Raw genomic sequence first — 18,611 nt, forward strand, 5'->3', positions numbered from 1 at the left:
GAAGGAAAAAAAGAAGACTGGCTATGAAGATTTTGCAAGATACAAACTGCAAAAAACATAGAAAGAGAAAGGTCGGTGCTTAGTGGTCCTTGTCATCAACTGTCCTCTGATATGAGGATGAGAGTCTTCCATTAATAGAGAAGTCATTGGTAAGTCTGTAGATGACTGAGGAGGCCAATCTGAGATCTGCATATCCAAGCGGTTCTCGAATCTCTAGAGCAGTGACCATTGTCAAGTTGAGAGTATAGGACCTGTTTTAGAAGCATGCTATCAAATATCCTTTACGCTAATAATCCCATCTAGAGCTAGTGCCATATAAAACATTAGGGGTGTGCAAAGCTTCAGTCACCAATTCAATTCAGAGAAGATTCGGCAGCCGAATCACCAAATCCAAATCAAATCAGAACAATACACCTCTGAATCGATTCAGAAAAGATACAGAGATTCAGAAGGCAGCCTTTCAGGGGAACAGAAACTGAGAAGTAGGGGAAGCAGGGCGGGGGGGGGGGGGGGAGGGGGAAACTGACATCTCTAGCTGGCCACTGACTTAAATCTTTCCCCGAGTCCCCTTCCAATCACAGTGCTCTGGGGGAGGGACAGAGAAACAGCACATAAGCCTCTGGCTGCAGTCTTTCTGTGCCTTCTGTGAGCTGTTTCTGCCCGAGCAACAGCATCTGAGATGTATTAGACTGGCTTGGCTTCCTACCTAGACAGTCTCCTGCTAGTTTCTGTTCTTGGAAAGGACTGGATACAGCTTACTAACTAGAATCCCTTTACTTAGGCCTATCCAATTAATTCCATTAATTACATTGCACAGACATACACAGAGAAGAAGAGATATTATATAGTTACACACACTTACAAACTAAACACAATACAGAAGTAGTAGTCAGACACAGTCATACATCAGAGAAGAAGAGATATTACAGCTGCACACACACAGAGATACATTTTCCAGCACAGGAAAGATTAATATGAAGCATGCTGGAAAGGGAGGTGCCAGGTCTTCTGGGAGGGGAGGGAGAAGGACTAGAAGGCGGTAGGGGGAGAGCTAGAGCTGCAAGTTCCCCCCTGCCCCCAAACATAGATGCATCATCTTCCCTGGCACTGATGAGTCTTCTGCTGCCAGCGGGAGCAAGGAGATGGGAACAGTACCTGTCCATGCACCTGCACCACCTCCCCTAACACCAGAAACTGTCATTCTGCTGCTGGTGGCTGTCTCCTCCACCCCAATTTCATCTCCCAGTATGAGCCTCCCAGTGAGTGCCACAGGAGGACCCAGATCTGGAACCAGGGGACCTGAGCACCCTAGCTAAAGAAATTCTGGGGACTGAGAGGGAATCTGTGTTTATGCACTACACCACTCAAATTTCCCCTAAAGCCAGGTCTCTCTCTCAGGAAAGCACCTCAGAGGAGGTTGTGTGGGCAGGTGGCTCAGTTTCCCCTGTTGTTGTGCCTCTGCCTGCTGAGGGGGATAAGGCAAGATCCCCACCCTCAACCCAGAAGCAGAGGGGTACTGTAATGTGGGAGTATTGTGAGGTGGCAGAGTATTCTGAGGTGGCATCCCAAGTATGCTATCTACCAGCACTGCCAAAGGCAAGGAGGTGAAACACTTCACCACCACAGCGATGCTGCTCATCTCAGCAGGCAACAGCCCTTTTTGCCCTTGTTCCTCCTCAGCCTGGCACCAGTGGAATCATGCCCAAAGGAAAGTCCCCCACTCACTCCAAAGCCCCCATCTTCACGAAGCAGAAGCAGGCCACCCTGGACCAGTGGGGGAAAGCTACCAACAAAGGAGAGTACGTTGCAAGGGTGAGCAAGGTCACTCAGAGCATTGGGGAGATGGTTGCTCTGGATGGCCAGCCCTTCTCCTTAGTTGAGTGGCCAGGGTTCAGGCAGCTCATGGCACTCGTGGCCCCATCCTACCAAGTGCCTGCATGCACCACCTTTAGCAGGACAGTGGTGCCCTCCCTGTATGAAGCATGTAGGGAGTACTTGAGTGAGAAGCTGCAAAAGGCAGGGCCACAGGTAGCTTTGCACTTCACCTCAGACATCTGGATCACCTGGGGTGGAGATCATGGCTAGCTCTCCCTCACAGGGCATTGGTGCAATCAGTCAGGCCATTGGTGAGCTCTCCTTCAAGTGGAGGTGATGGATGACTCCCACATGGCAATGGAGATCATGGTGGCCATGAAAACACATGGTGCAGGGATGGCTCATTGGACAGGGTAAGCTCATCTGTGGGTTCATGGTCACCGACAGTGCGGCCAATATGGTCAAGGTGGTCCATGATGCCAGCTTTGTTGGCATCCCTGTGTGGTACATAAGTTCCACCTCAGTCAGGGATGCCTTGGAAGGGGACAGGGCTTCCAGTGAAGGTGCCATCACTACCACCCAGCTGATTTAAAAATGCAGGAAGGTGGCAGGCTACTTCCACTGCAGCATCAAGGGGGGCAATATGCTGCAGGAGAAACAGGCAGAGCTGAGCATCCCGCAGCAGAGAATCATGCAGGATGTGGAGACTTGGTGGAACTCCACAAACCTGATGCCAGAAAGGCTGGTGGAACAAAAGGCTATCCACGAGGGCCTTGCTCAGGAAGACTGGGATTAGCGGCCCCCTTAACAAAGCAAAGTGGGATACCATCTCCCAGATCTTGGTGGTCCTCAAGCAGTTCTCCAAGGCCACCAAGACCCGCAGCAATGGAGATGCCCTCCTTACCCAGGTGATCCCCATAGCAAGGGAACTTCAGAACCAAATGGAGAAGTTCCAGAAGATCAATGTTCCTGACTGGTGCAAGCTGCTGTGCTGACACTGGCAAGGGGGCTGAAGGAGGGCATCAGGAAACAGCTGGATCCACTGCAATCCAATACGGTCTACAGGCTGGTGGGCATGTGCAACCCAAGGGTGAAGGGGAGCACGTGCACTGGCACCACAAAGACCCTGGATCACTGGACACAGGTGCTGGTCAACAAAGTGAGGGAGGCAGAAGGGCAGAGGCAATGGGACATGGAAGAGGGGGATCCACTTTCCCACACCAGCATTCCCAACACCAGCACCAGTCAGATTCCTCCACGCCAGCCACTGCCAATGTGGGCCAAGGGCCTGGCTTCAATATTGGGGTCCAAATGCACTAGACCCCAACCTCAGCGCCTAGGCTTTGGTGGCTACCTATCTGCCCATCTCGCCGAGGGCAGGGAGCCGCTGGACTGCAACCCTTTGGCCTGTTGGACAACCCACAGCCAGAAGTGGCAGGATCTGGCTATGGTTGCCTGGGAACACCTGTTCTGCCCACTGACCACTATTCCAAGCGAGAGTACTGCTGGGGATGTTGCGACATCCCACTCCGCCTCTTTGGATCCTAGTTTGGTGGAGCAGCTAGTGCTCAAGCTGAACCTCCCGCTGCTGGGGTTCCCCAAGCTCAACCTGCAGATGGAGTGAGTGCCAACCCTCCTCACTCCGTCCACATCTATTTCGGTTTTTTTAACGCCCCACTCTTTGAGCTGGAGGTGGCACTCGCCGCATCGCCAGCCAGCAGGGGAAGAACATGTCCCTGCGGAGCTCCTGTGCCAAGACAAACTTGGAGGTCTGGGCTGGGGTTATGGGGAAGGAGGCAGACCCAGGTCCTGGGCATAACCACTAAAACTGCACTCTCCCAGAATCAGAACCCTGGTGGAACTCCTGGCAGCGCAGCAGCCCCAGGAAATGCCAGGACTGAGGATCCCCCTGGTGAAAGGCGGGTAGGAGGCGCCACAACATCCAGCCACCACATGAATACACTTGGTCCTGGCTGGGAAAAGCCCAGACCCAGCATGACCTTTGACAGGCCTGAGGTTTGCTGGTTGCAGTGGAGTTGTGAGGCTTCAGGTGAGCTCAGTTTAGCTGCCTGAGATGCCAGCTTTTGGGTTGAAAAACCCTTTAGTCAGGCTGAGGAAACAACTGAAGTTGGTGTGTGCACTCTTACTAGATGGAAGGAAAAGTAAAGAAGCCAGAGGCTGGCATACAGCGCAGGTAAGAAAGCCAGTCAGTGAAAATGGAAATTGAGGTGTCAGGGCGTGAAAGAGACATGAGGCATCAGGGGATAGGGAGGAAGGAGGATGAAGCAGATAAAAGCAGAGAGGTACCTGGAGAGTTAGATGTTCAGCAGGTTGTAGTGCATCATAATTTCAATGTCTATATTGAATCCGTGAGTTTCTGTATCTAGGAGGTTGATCAAGTGAAGTTCATAGGCCCATCTGTGAAAAGTGGTTTCTAAATTCTTTTTGAGGAGCAGGCCTGAGAAACTTGAGACAGAGTGAGGGGATTTTGAGAAATGTGCCCCCACAGGTAGCTGGGTATTCTTGTCTTTGATAGATTCTGATTCTGGCAGTTTGTGGGGGTACTAGAGATATCTGGCAGGTTTTGTATTTTGGGTTGTAGGAAGTTGGCTTCTGGTGGTGAGGTTAGTGAGGTTCAATGTTTGTTTGAATTTACAAACCACTTTTCACAGATGGGCCTATGAACTTCACTTCAGACTCCTAGATGAGTCCATGAGTTTCTGTATCTAGCAGATTGATGAAGTGAAGTTCATATGCCCAGATTTTATGATCACTGAAAATAATTTCAGAGATATCCAAAGGCAGCATTGACAGATTTTATCTAGTGTTAAATATCATTGTCTATGACTACTTTTTGGGAAAAGTGGCTACCCAAGTAGAGCAAATGCTCAGTGTTCTCCAAGGAATGCCCTCTAGTTGTACTGTGTGGAGCAGCAGCTGCTTGATTTGGGGTGGGCTGGTACTGTACCTTTGTTTTCATGGTGACAGTGAATCCAAGTATAGTAAAAGCTCTGTTATCTGGCATCCCCCAGCAATGGGGGTTGCCAGTTAATCAAATGTGCGCTGTCTGGTGCATTCCCCGGCGAGAGTGTGCCAGAGGACAGGGAGGGGGACCCTGCATAGGCTGCTTTGCCCTGGACCATGGGCCAAAGAAGTGGCAAAGAAAAACTATGCTTGCAGCAGCGAAACCTGAAAGTGGTACTTCCGATTTCACTTTTGCCACATCCCTTGGATGCCAGTTAATAGAGTTTTATGGCTAGTAAAGTGCTGGTTAACACAGCTTTTGCTGTATTCAATACGCTTCACAGAAATAATCAAGAATAATCCAGAGCTCTTCAATTGAGTGGGCACGTATACTGAGTGCAGGCATATTCAACCTTTAAAAAAAAAAAAAAAAAAAAAATAGTGTACCCCCCTTCTGTCTTAAAGTTTCAGCTCATGTACCCCTTTATATTTTATTCTTGTTTTTAAGGGGCAGGAACAGATCAAGGCCCCGCAATAAGCAAGTGGGGCAGAGGCAGGTGCTGCTCAGCTGGGGCGGGGCGGGGCAGGGCAGGGCAGGGAACAGAGCTGCGAGCAGGTCATTCTGGGGAAGCAAGAAGGGGGGGCAGCTATCGCTGCTGCATGCACCCTGGGAGTGCACGAGGGGCACATGCTCCCAGACCTGTGTGCAAAGCAAGGGTGGGTTGCTGCTGCTGTGGAGAGGGGCAGTTTAAGGCCCCAACAGTGGGGGAGGTTGGGGGGGCTGGAGCAAGGGCTGCCCAGCCATAGTGGGGCACAGGGCCGAGCTGTGAGGTGGGGAGGCAGCTCCCACCACTCTGCACACCCCAGGAGGGCATGGTGGGGTGCCCCCAGATCTGCGCATGGGGCACAGGTGGGCTGCTGCTGCGGACTGGGACATGGGGCTCTTCTGTGCGCTGGGACAGTGGTTGAAGGGGGCTACAGCGAACTCTGGAGTGACAGCAGTCCCCCTTCCCATAACCCGATTCCCATAGGCCCCCACAGTGAGGGAGGGAGTGGGGTTGCAGCAGGAGCAGGCACTGCTCAGCTGCTGCAAAGCATGGGACAGAGCTGCAAGCAGCTTCTGTGGAGGATGCAAGGGGTGGTAGCACTTGCTGCAGCATGCACCCCAGGAAGGCATGGGGGATGAAGACCCCCAGATCTACTCATGAAGTAGGTGCAGGGGCTGGGCCAGGCTGCGCTCAAGAGGGCAGTAGCAGCCCTGGGATGGGGCTATGGTAGCGGCAGCGGACACCCCAAAATTCACCATAACCCCCACACCACAGTACAGCCTGGCCCAACACCCCTGCCAGGAACAGCACAGTACTGCCCTGGCCGCAGCCCACTATGCCCTGCATGCAAATCTGGAAGTACATGCCCCCCATGCCCTCCTGGGGTGTGTGCAGCGGCAGTAGCTGCCACCCACCCAGACAAGTAACTCGCGGTTCTGTTCCCAGCTCCATCCCAGCTGAGCAGTACCTGCTTCTCCTCCAGCCCTAGCCCCACTCCCACATTGTGGGGGCTTACAGGAGCAGGGGCGGCCTGCAGACACCTGAAAATTTGCCATAGCTCCCCAAACCTCCATCCCAGCGCTACCACTGCCCTCCCCAAGCACAGCACGGCCCAACCTTCCCCACCCTGCCAGGAAGAAGCTGGCGCTGCCTCCCAGCCCCAGCCCAGAACAGCAGCCTGCCATCCCACCACTGCACATCTCCCCTGCCCTTGGGTGGTAGGGAGAAGGGGCATGGGAAAGCTGTGGCCGGCTCTTCCCAGCAGGGTGGCTTGGGCTGTGCTGCGCTTGGGGAAGACAGCAGTGGTGCTTGGAGGGGAGTTTGGGGGCGGGGAAACTATGGCAAATTTTTGGGTGCCTGCAGCCCCTCCCATAGACCCATTCCCAGCACCACCACCTGCCCCAAGCACAGCCTAGCCCTGCCCCCCCCACTGGGAAGAGCCTGGCATGGCCCTGGTCCCAGCCCACCATACCTCACCTCACAGATCCAGACACCACCCCCCCATAGCAAGGCAGCTGTTTCCCCAGCTGCCCCCCCCCCCCCCCCGCCGCCCCCAAACCAAACTTACCATCTGGACCTGGCTGCTCTCCACATGGCCAAACTGTGCTCCTGGCCTCCTGTGTGCTGCATTGTGGCTGCATGCATGCAGAGTTCTGAGTACCCCCTACAATCCTTTTAAGTGCCCCTTGGGGTACCAATACCCCCAGTTGACAACCACTGCTCTAGTATATGGTTTCATGAGCAAAGAAAGCAGAATAGACTCCACAAAGGAAGTGTCCCTGCTTTCATTTTTTTCCCCAAAATATCCAGTATTCCTAAAAATGCAAGCGTCATGTGCCTGCAAATGTTCTTGCCGGAGACGCATCCAATGTAATCTAGCAGTATTTGCATAACCATGCATAAATGAAAAGGTGTATGTAACAAGCAGCAAGCGGGATGTTCCCTCCACCAGCTCCATTAACCCAAAGTTCAAGAACCCCACTGTTTCAAATGCTTCCATTATTTCCTGCATATTTTCCTGTAAATGTGCTCTTCAACAGGACAAGTTTACTGACTTCCAGTAGCTCAACAACCACTTCCCTCCACTCTGCATTTTCCAAGACTGAACTGCACTGATTACTGACAAACCAACAGCAATGCAGGATTGCAGGGTTTAAAAACATGACAGCCATGCACGTTTCTACTGGAAGAGCAGCTCTGATTGATATCTACACTGGAGGGATAGTACAAGCTCAGTACAATTCCAGGAATTTGGCCTTCCATAAACTTTGCACAGCCACCATTGTTTGTTTCATGACCGCAAAAGCACTGCAGCACAAAACTGGTCACATGCCTGCTGCACCTTGCACTTTTTTTATGCATTGTCAGCAACATCAATTGCTTCTACTTGGTCATCTCACATCCATTCTAGTACCACAGCATACTATTAGCAAAATTCCATTACCATTTCTTGTCTGATTTTTTAAAACAGGAATATTGTATAGATACTAGTTATCAATGGACTGTGCCCCTGTGTACTGTGTGCCAGGGCTCTATATTCTAGAATGAAAAATTCTGTTTTGGGGCTTCAAAGAACATTTTCCACATTTAAGCCAACACTTCGCAAATATCAGCAGCCTAAAACACTTTACAGACCCATGGACTGTTCTCCATTGATCTCTGTGGGGTTTTTAATTCGGACAACTATTTAAATTGTCAAATGTTGCTAACCACTTTTACTATTGATAGTTTTAATAGATACATCCACCTCAAAGCCAAATACTCATCTGGTCAAACTCCACTGAATCTAATAGAATCTGACCCAATGTGCTCATTCATTGCTGGATGCAGCAGCTAATATTGTAACAGGGGGAGCAAACCAGTTGGCTGCTCCTTAAGAACTGGCAAAAGAGAAGTACTAGGAGTTCAATCCTACCCTCAATGTTCCACAGCACCTCTGATCCTGCCCAGAATACAAGAATCACAAAATATCACCCGTGTAAATAAAAAAAAACCACACTCCACTTGTATCTCAGATTCCTGTCTCTGCACACAGGGTCCCCACCAATCCCTATCCAGCAGTCAGAACCTGCAGCTTCCTTCAAAGAAACTTTTGAAGTGAACTTATAAAAAGAAAATCCATGAGCTACTGAAATATTAAGGCAGCATGAAATATCAAAAGAAACTAGCAGTAAACCAACTGTATTGTGCATTTTCACATTTATTTAAAACATTAAGACCCAATGTTTAAATGTATTGGAGGCAGTTGTTGCAAATTCTGCTCTTGAATGCAGAATTAAGGTTTGACTTGCTACAAAGTACAAAAGGCACCGGCTACAAAATTACTTATTTTACTCTGATAAAATAGAAACTAGCATCAGCACTGCTGGACAAGTGACCTTCCAAGGCCAATAATTCAGCCAGTATCTTGTACCGCAAATACAGACTTGTAGCGTGCTGTTAACATAACATTTTCAGTGTACAGGTAACTATAAACATTTACTCATTTTTCTATTAGAGTAACACACACTGGCACTTGGGAAAATTTTATTCGACAAAATGATTAACAATCATACTACCTCTCTAGTTACTGTAATAAGAGAGTTCCCAGAAGCATGGTGATGGTCTGTACATTTAGAGCTGTTCTGAAAATGAAAAAGTTTACTTTTGCAGCCTGTCAAGGGCACAAACTTGGAGCAAAGGAAAGAATTGTGTGTGACATTTGTAGTTACTAGGTAGTGAGGTACAGATGTAGAGAATAAAAAATAAAAGGTTAATGGGTTGGAAAATCCTTGGAAGTTACAGAGGATTAAAGAGATGGAGGATGGGGGAAGGGTTGTTGGTGCATGAAACAGAACCCATGAAAGCAATACCCCTCCCCCACCACAAGACTTTTGATGCAAATTAAATGCCTTTTCAATAAGGAATGTGAAAAAAAATTTATATACACACAAAGACATTTTTGCAATCATACAAACACCATACTTTAGACATTACAGTGTTTTAACCTGTAGGATCATCCATTTCTATAAGCATGAATAACCCCCTGCTGAAGTGTGACCAAGTCAATTATTTCAGATTAGTTCTTCTACCTCCAATCCAAAATTAGGGCCAGTTCAGAATCCAAAGTATAACAGGAAGGCTCCATACTTGGGCAGTATTGACCACTTGGTTGGACTCCTCATAGGGGCAGACTGACAGCAAGTTTCTACATTGGTCATTGACTTCTTTTATTTCACTGAATTAGAGTCCATTTTATCCCTTTCTCTGCCAACTTCTTAAGGTTCTCTCAGAGGAGATTTTGGATGCATCTAAAACTGCAGTGCATACACAACTTGCACTACAGGGTCACTAGAAACAGAAGCACTGCAAGCTTTTCCAGTACCTGGAGTGGGGTGAGGAGGAATTATACTAAGCACTGGAGAACAAGGGGGAGATTGGGGGGGGGGGGGGGGGGGGGGGGAGGGAGAGGGAGGGGTCTTACCTGCCCAAGCTCTTAAGTGGCAGCTGCTGCTGCTGCTGCTTTAAACAGCACAGACTGGGGTGCTCCCACTAAAGGCCTGGTAGTAGCATGGGCTCCCTGGTGGTCCTCCTTATGGCCCATTCACACCCCTAACCTGGAGGCAGGGCTGAGCTTCCCATGACAAAGCATCTGGGGAGAGGAAGGGGTGTAATCTCACCCCCCCGCACACACACAATATGGTGCTGAGCATGGCGCTACCCAATGGACAGACAGTACAGCGCTCGGCATAACATAACAAGGCTCCTGGAGGAAGGGGACTATACTGGAATCCCCTCTAAGTTGGTGCCCAGGGCTAGTGTCCTACTTTCCCCACCCTAGTTATACATATCACTTCTAGTCAGTAATGTACCTGGACAGTTACCACATTACGATGAGGATCCTTCAAACTGGAGTTGTAAAATACACCTAGAACTCATAGCTAGATCCAGACTCCTGGGCTCCTCACAAGCCAAATCCAATCCAGGACATGAGTTTAGCCAAAGCAGCAGGGGCCCAGTAGTAGCAAAGGATGCAATGGCAGTGGCAAGAGGTTGGGCAGCAGCGAGCAAAGCTTACCACAAACTGACAGAGCTAACAGGGCCAAAGGGACCCAAATTCCATGGTAGACCAACTTCTGTTGGCCTGCTAGTAGCTTGGCAGGCCAGATAGAACAGCTCTGAAGGCTAAATCCAGCCCACAGGCCATCTCCTCACTAGAAATGCAGGACTTTTTGTTCAGACAGAAGACACTTACTGGAATTTGTATTCCAGCTTGTGGATCAGCAAGTTTCTAACTCAATATTTGGCTGCCTTGAAACGCTGAAGTTTAAGGAGATTACTGTTACAATACAAGAACATTTTTAATGGAGTTGCAGCATAAGTGTAAAAAAAGAAATGTAAATAAAATGCCTGCCAAAGTGTCAGCTTTGCAGAGACAGAAGTTTCTTGTTCCTGTTTAATCAAGCACAGCTGGAAGTAACCTGGCACCAAGGCAAAGAGGGAACAAACTCAGGTTGTGCATCATTTCATCACAGCCATCTCCCACAAGCAATTTACAACGCCTTATGCATTTAAAAATCTGATTTCCTTCTATGTAAACCACTGCAAGAATATTCTCAGCCTCTCCTGGTCTATCACATCCAATGTAATGAACAAGGCTTCAGCAAACAGCTTTGATAAAGGCTCTCAAACAGGGGTTTTCAACCTTTTTAATAAGTGTACCCCCACTGGCACTCTTTTTAATAAGTGTACCGCTGGGGGGCTGGCGAGCAGCCGGATGCAGGGTGGGGGAGGTGGCAGCAAGTGGCCGGATGTGGAGTCAAGGGGTGGCAAGTGGCAGTGGTCCTGCTCTCACCCTGTCCCACCCCAGCCCTGTTCCTGTGAGGCAGTGGCATAGGGTAGCAGTGCTCCATGCCCACCTGCCCCCACGTGCACCCTGGGATCTTTCAAAGTATGTCCAGAGGTACACGTACCCCCCGGTTGACAACCCCTGTTCTAAAAATATACATAAGTATCAACCAAACACCATAGAGACAACTTTCTAGGTTGCCTCTGACTTCCTCCCCACTCCACCTAAAACTCCTGAGGAGAACCAAATTCTCAAATTCTATAAAATTTCTAAAAGGATATGCATACACAGTGCAGTTTACCTCTGAACTGTTTATTGGAGTAACTGATATTGTTGCACTTTAGGGCTGTTTTGCAAATACATGCTATTCTTGTACCTTGTAATTCTACCTGCTCATGACCATCCTAGTGGAAAATGTGTTTCTGACTAACGTAATAGCTAATTATATAATCAAGTGACACGTAAAACCCACATCACTCAGATCAGGCTTTCCATACTAGCACCCTAAGTGCATCTCCCTGTTTCTCTCTTACACTATTGCACACAATAGAAATAACGTTTTAGACCTACAAAACTTTTAATATAAACATTGGCACAGGGATTTTGCAATAGTATAAGGCTGTATTTCAGCTTAAGTTCACTTAAAACATACAATTCAGAGAAATTCACCACAGGGAAAAAATTGTGACTGAAATACAGAAGAAGTTACTAGGGTGGAATGCAGGGAACAGAATCAACGAGGGTTAAAAAAGCAGCAGACCAAATTACTGACCTAAATTACAGAAGTGTAAATTCTGATTAATTCTAGTACAATCAGTAAAGCTATTACATATTTATACCACGGAAAAGATTGGTCCAATGGCTCAAGATGAAGAATGTCTCAAGAAGTTTTGTCTTGCAACTACACAAAACAGCAATACTTCGTCAATACAAAATGTTTCTTCATGGAGCTCTAAACAGGTAGCAGCAACAGTTTCCTCACCACCGACTAAATTTTTAGAAACCCTGGTTATCCTGCTATCAACCTGGAAATGAGACCCAAGGATAAACAAGCTGCGACAGTAAGGCCAAATAAGCTTTGATATAATATGGCTCTGGTTTTGGCATTGCATTTCTAGGAGCATACAGATACCGGAGAAAGTAATATACGCAACTTCTGTTTGTCACATTCTTTTTTAAAGCACTTTTTAGATTCTGAATGTGCAGCAAAGAGATCAAATTATCCCTCTCCTCCCTAAAGCATTTTGGATAATTATAGCTTGCTGATACCTATCAACACCTGAAAAGGTAGTTACGTAATTATAATTTGTAGGCGTGTCATTTGGTTCCTTCTACAGAACAGGGAGTTGAGAAACAAGTAAAGTCTTATCTGTTTGTGAATTATGTTTTCAGGTAGTTGCTATCATAATGTAAAATGATAAAGGCTTTATCTAAACCTTTATTTAATGAGGAGTTACAAAATGAAGTTATATGTAAAGTATATATAAATAAAGTCAAAATAAATAATGAACATTTTCAGAAAGCTGATTAATATACCACAATAAGAAGTTGCACAGTCACTGTGGCAAATTAAACTCTTGCTGAAGGAAGTATGCTGTGCTTTGTTTTCTCCCAATAAAGTAATTGTTAGGGACAAAAAGGGAACAAAGACAGAGCTGGACACTGCCCTGGTTCAAGGATCTATGAAGGTGAAACTTAACTTTCATAGAAAGAAAAATGTATAGAATTTTAAAACAGAGGCTTGAAAACATCACCCAATAACTAGCGTTAAAAGTTAACTTGCTCTCCAGGCAGATGAAAAGTAATTCACAGACCCTTGATAGCTGTCCACTGCTGGCCTTTGGAACTCATGCAATCCCTGACCAGAAGGCATTCAATTTATCAGGAGTTTTAAAATCCCTGATAAATTGGTGACATTGAGACAGACATTATAGACTTGTCTCCTGAGAAGCTTATGAAATACATTTTTAGAGAATGGGCTGGTAGACTAAGCAAGGAACTAGTTAGACACCAAGGACTTGTAATTAGGCCCAGCCCTTAACACCAACTTTCTCTGTAATTGGTCAAGTCACTTGATATTCCTGTCTCTTTCACCTTCTTTAGAACTGCAATACCCACCTCAGATGGATGGGAAGATAAGAGGAGGTTATTGGATTGTTAATGTTTAAATTTCTTCACAGAGCTCAGTTTCCCAGGGATTGAGGGGATGTCAGAAGTCGCCAAATCACCACATTATTTGGCATCCTGTCCTATAAAATACTTTTTACTATATTCACCAACTCTGCACTGAGTCTAGTATAAGCAGCTGAGCCCTATTTTCTCTGCAACAGTAGGCTACACCTTCTTTTTGTCTCTTCTTTGGCAATCCCTTGAAGTCAGAGATGATTGTTTGCCTTGATTGTTATTATCTGTGTGTGTTTGAAAATTGCTAATGAAGCCTATCTGGGATCAACACACTCTGGTGCAGCTCAGACATGCATTTCTGCATGGGGTGGGTGGCACTGGATTCCTGATTTGATCCATGACACGCTGTTCCTGCTGCTTTCACTTTTCCATCTCCTGTTGTTGTCATCATGAGGTTTCAAAGTACTAAGATCCCTGCAGCAGACTTTCCCTCCATTTAGGGCAGTCTTGGGAAACCATTTCCCACAAGGTGACCTTGAGGCATTTTTAAGTTGGCATTGAGGACATCCCTGAAGTGCCTTCTCTGCCCTCCTCTTGAGCATACATCTTGGCTAAACAGAGAATAAAAACTTGCTTCAGGAGTCTGGGGTTGGACAGCCAGATAACATGGTGTGACAGGAGTCCCTCTTGTGGAGTCCATCTATCGGTGACCCCACCATCCTGGTATGGGCCAAACACCTGCCATGCCTTGATCTTAATTAATTAATGGATATTAATTAGCAGAAGCCTGCCCATTTATTTGCCCTGGTGCCAAGGGGTGCTATCTGCGGCTCCTTTTCCTCCCCTACACCACAACCCAAGCCCCGCAGATGATACTGACGTGGTTTGATTTGGACCTTGTTGTAATTTGGCCATCCCCTTGTCTTCCCCAGGCTTTCCACAGCCCCATCTCGCTCCACACCTTCCTGGCACTCTGCTAGCCCCTCTCTCTGGGGCTGGGGTTAGTGCACCCCAAAATGCTGTGCCTCCTCTGGCACCAGAGTCCCCACATTACCGTAGATCCCCTATAAGGCCTCCTCCAACCCCTAACAGACTCACCCAAACCACCAGTGAAAAAGCAACTACACAAGCCCCTGAGCTATAACAAAAATCCAAGCCGCCTGGCTAAAACATCATTCAATCCCTACCAGGGAATACGCCATCCCATGACAGCATCAGGAGCTGCTTGTGCAGCCAGGCCTCTCCCCTCTGCTTGCTCCAGCAGAGCTCCCTTCCTCCTTGGCTGCCAACAGGGAACTGCTCTCCTGGCCTCAGGCCTGGGATTCATATGGGAGCCCAGCCCTGCCCCTTCTGGACAGCTGACAAGGTACAGGTGCAGCCAATTCCCTCCTTAACCGGTTGTCACAGCAACTGGCAACTGGGTTCCTGCCTCTGATCTGAGAGTAGTAGGCACCTCAGTATCCTGCTACACATGGCCAGCCCAATGAAGTTGATGTTGGATGATCATTGTCTCAATGCTCATGGTTTCTGTCATGGGCAACTGGTGCCTCCCGAGTCAGGGGCAGGGTCCCCAGAAGTGAACCGCTGTGCCAGCGGCAAAACCAGAAGTGCCGGCCGGTGTCAATCTCGGGGGGGGGGGGCCACCAGCTGGCACTTCACTCAGCACCCCCTGAGGGCCTCTCGGGGGGGGGGGGGGGGAGGCACATGCCCCATCATGCATCGCCTATGGTTTTTGCTTGTAAGAGGAAACTAATGCATTTGTCTTCCCACTGCTTTCAGAGGATCTTCCACAGGCAGCACTGACAGTACTTCTCCAACAACTTTAGATGTTTCTGGTACACTGTCCACATCTCTGTTCCATACAGCAAGGTGGGGATCATGACTGCTTGATAAACCATGAGCTTAGTTTCAGATCTAATGCTGTGATCTTCAAACACCCATTTCTTTAGGCATCCAAAGTTTGCACTTGCACATTTGACGCAATGCTGGATTTCTTCAGTGTCAGCCTTCTGTGAGAGATGGCTTCCAAGGTATGGAAAATAACTTTCTCCAGAGTCTCATCATGGATCTGGATTACCATAGCTGGGGACTGTTCATTAGGAACTTACTGGTGGAGGATCTTAGTCTTCTGTGAATGTCCCATTTTCTTATATGCCTCAGTAAAGATGTTGACAGTTGCCTGAAGGAAATCTATTTTCTCTATGACAAATCCAGGTAGCTGCATCTACACAAGATTTGCCAGTACTGTTAGGCTACTTAAGAGTAGGCGTGCACTGACAGATTTTTTTTGACCGATACTAATGGCTGATTATTAGCCAGCCATATCAGCCAATACCAATCCAATAGCTAACATGCAGCCTGGCAGCTTGGAGAGCAGTGTCTGGCCAGTAAGTCTGTAAGGTGGAAGGGGCATGGGGGATACAGATTGAGGCCCCACAGTGAGGAAGGGTGAGGGGCTGGGCCAGGGGCAGAGACAGGTGCTGCCCAGCTAGGGTGGGGCAAAGCTGCGAGCAGCATGTCCAGGGTGTGCAGGGAACAGGTGGGGGGGCAGGGGCAGATCCCTGCTGCTGCACGCACCCCCAAGGGAGGCACAAGGGGCATGTATCCCCCCAGATTTGTCCACGGCCAAGGGTGGGTTGCCTGCTGCAGGCTGGGGCCAGAGGCTACACCAGCTTCTTCCCAGCAGGAGGGCTGGGCCAGGGCTGTGCTCAGCACAGGCGGCAGCAGCACTAGGAGGGGTGGTTACAGGGTGGGCAGTCACCCCAAAATTCCCCGTAGCCTCCCATCCCAGCACCACTGCCACCTGCCCCCATCCACCCTGACCATAGCCCAGCCCACCCCGCACCAGGAAGAGGCCAGCACAGCCCCTGGCCCAGAGTCCATAGCAGGCAACCCGCCTTTGTCCCATGCACAAATCTGGGAGGCACATGCCACCCATGCCTCTCCTGCAGGTGCACATGGCAGCAGAGAGCTACCCGCCCCCCCCCCGGATGAGCCACCCACCGCTCTGTCCCATGCCCTACCCAGGCAGCATCTGCCCCTGCCCTTGCCCCACCCTACTCCCTCCTTCACCTTGGGGGCCTCAATCTGCCGTCCGCCAGATCCCTTCCCTCCCCCACGGCATTTAATCAGTGACATTATCAGCTGCACTGGCCAAAGAAACCCAAGTGCTAATAAAGCTATTTTTTCTTTTGACGGCGCCATTCCAATATATCAGTGCACCTCTACTTGGGAGGTGCATAAACACAGACATGCCAATATAAAAATGTTTTTGTTGTCTTAGTTTATGCCATAGCTGTCAGGAAACTCCTTCCATTAGCAAAGCAATGGCAGCGGGGACTTTTTAAGCACAGACATGCCTAATAAGGAGTCATCTCCAATTCTCCACCAAACCCTAAGGCTAATTCTGTAACAGAGGTCCATTTCAAATGCTTGCTCCACATACCAACCTGGAATCCAGTCAAGCCCAGGACCAGCTTCCACCTATAGACCTAACTGTAGGATACAAAAGCAGCTTGGTATTTTTCTCCTGTTATTCTGAAGAAGCAATAGCTAAACCCTAAATTCTACCTCAGTTCATTATACAACGGCTTATTTTAGTTCCTCTATACCGCTGTTTACTCTGAAATGTGGTAGTTACATTCTGAAGACACAGGAGAAAATTTCTGTCACAGTCTGAAGAATGCTTCTTTGGCTTCTCTCTAGCTAAAGGCAACTTATAATAATTTTCATGAATTTAATTCTCCCTGAAAAATCAGTTGCAATCAGTTAAGCAAAAAATTTAAGAAAAATCAGTTAAGCAAAAAATTTTGCAACCAATTCTGCCCTCGCTGAGTTTTAATAGACTTTTGTAGCAGCACAATGGAAGTCTGCACGCTCACATGCAGCACCCAATTGGTTTATTAATTAGATGTCCAATATGACATCTAACAGACATGTTTAATTTAAAAAGGTAGGTCATACTGCACATGAAAACTGTGCAAGTTTGGACAGTGTCTCTTGCACAAAAATGCAAGACAATGGCTGGGGCAAGACTGGGGTGTGGTAGCAAGACTACCACAAGAAAATCAAACTCCACTAATTGCTTACAACCCATTAGGCATCAAGACAGTGGGGCCTGAGGTGCCCAATACCAGACCTATGACATGAAACAGTAAAAGTGGTTAAAATTATTAACTGAGACCTGGCATGCTCATCACATGTGTATTTCCAAGCTACGAAAGCCAAAGGAAAGACTGAGCCAGTGAAGGCAAGGAAACTACATATGCATTTCAATTGACCTAGCAACTAAAGACGACTAAATATACATCTCCAGAGAAACCTGTAAAAAAGGTATAAGAAGGATGCCCTGTACCTGACAAATGCACACAAATGCTTACATTTCTCAAAACAAGCACCCAATGTCAATTAAGGTGTTACAAATGTGTCAATCATTCAATGCATGTCTGGAGTTTTGTACATAGACCATCAATGGTAAAAGCTATTTCAAATTTGCCCTATTGATAAACAATACCCAAAGACAGGTCCAGTAACCAAACAGGTAAGCATCCTGGTTGACCACTCAAGACCCATTACGTATAATTAACCTATAATTGCAGGGGCTGTAGAGAAACACAGCCTTTGCACCAAGACAAATCCAAAAACAGAAGCTAGGCAATTTAACAATTCTAATATGACAGTCACCCTTTTCCTCCCTGTTTTGTTTAAATTTTAAAATCAGCCAACCATCATGAAAAAGTGCTTTGAAGCTATACAATTAAACAGTATAAGAACTAAAAAAGATTGCCAGTAAAGTGTGTACAGTCCAGGAAAGACCAAGACGCCATTCTGCCACCCAGCCAATAAGTGAAGAATCCACACTGTGAAACTTTACAAAAACTGCTTCCTGCCTGCATTAGATAAAAATTAGGGGTGCACTGATAGAGATTATTTGGGCCAATACAAATGGCCGATTTTTAAGGAGTCATATCGGCTGATACCGATCTGATTCCAATACGCAGTCAAGCAGCTGGGAGACCAGGGTCGAGCTGGAAAGTTTGATGTGGGTGAAGGGGTTGGGAAGAGGGGAGATCAAGGCCTCCACAGTGAGCAAGTGGGGCAGAGGCAGGCACTTCTCAGAGGGGAGAGGCAGCTCCTGCCCCGCACACACCCCAGGAGGGGATTGGGGGGGGGGGGGGGGGGGGGGCATATGTCCCTAGATCTGCAAGGGGCATGATGATGCTGTGGGCTTGGGCCAGGCTACACTACACTCAGGGTAGGCGGCAGTGGCGCTGGAAGTGGGGCTACAGGGGGGCTGCAGCCAGCCCAAAATTCACCATTATCCCCCCAACCCC

The 18,611-nt window shown here is 48.0% G+C and overlaps 1 protein-coding gene across 6 annotated transcripts in view; it reads right to left on the reverse strand.

Moving 5' to 3' along the window:
• The window catches only part of USP54 (ubiquitin specific peptidase 54), a 208,976-nt gene that overhangs the window by 176,594 nt on the left and 13,771 nt on the right, over positions 1-18,611 (reverse strand). Inside the window, exon 1 of one of the 6 annotated variants that reach the window (XM_090057218.1) lies at positions 14,466-14,550. The exons of the other annotated variants lie outside the window; for them this stretch is intronic. The gene's annotated coding sequence lies outside the window, so the exon portion shown is untranslated. Of the gene's footprint in view, positions 1-14,465; positions 14,551-18,611 lie in introns of those variants that run through there. 6 annotated transcript variants of the gene reach the window in all.

This window comes from Crocodylus siamensis, chromosome 7 (genome assembly GCF_052110815.1).
Source record: "Crocodylus siamensis isolate JL-2025a chromosome 7, ASM5211081v1, whole genome shotgun sequence".
NCBI lineage: Eukaryota > Metazoa > Chordata > Crocodylia > Crocodylidae > Crocodylus > Crocodylus siamensis.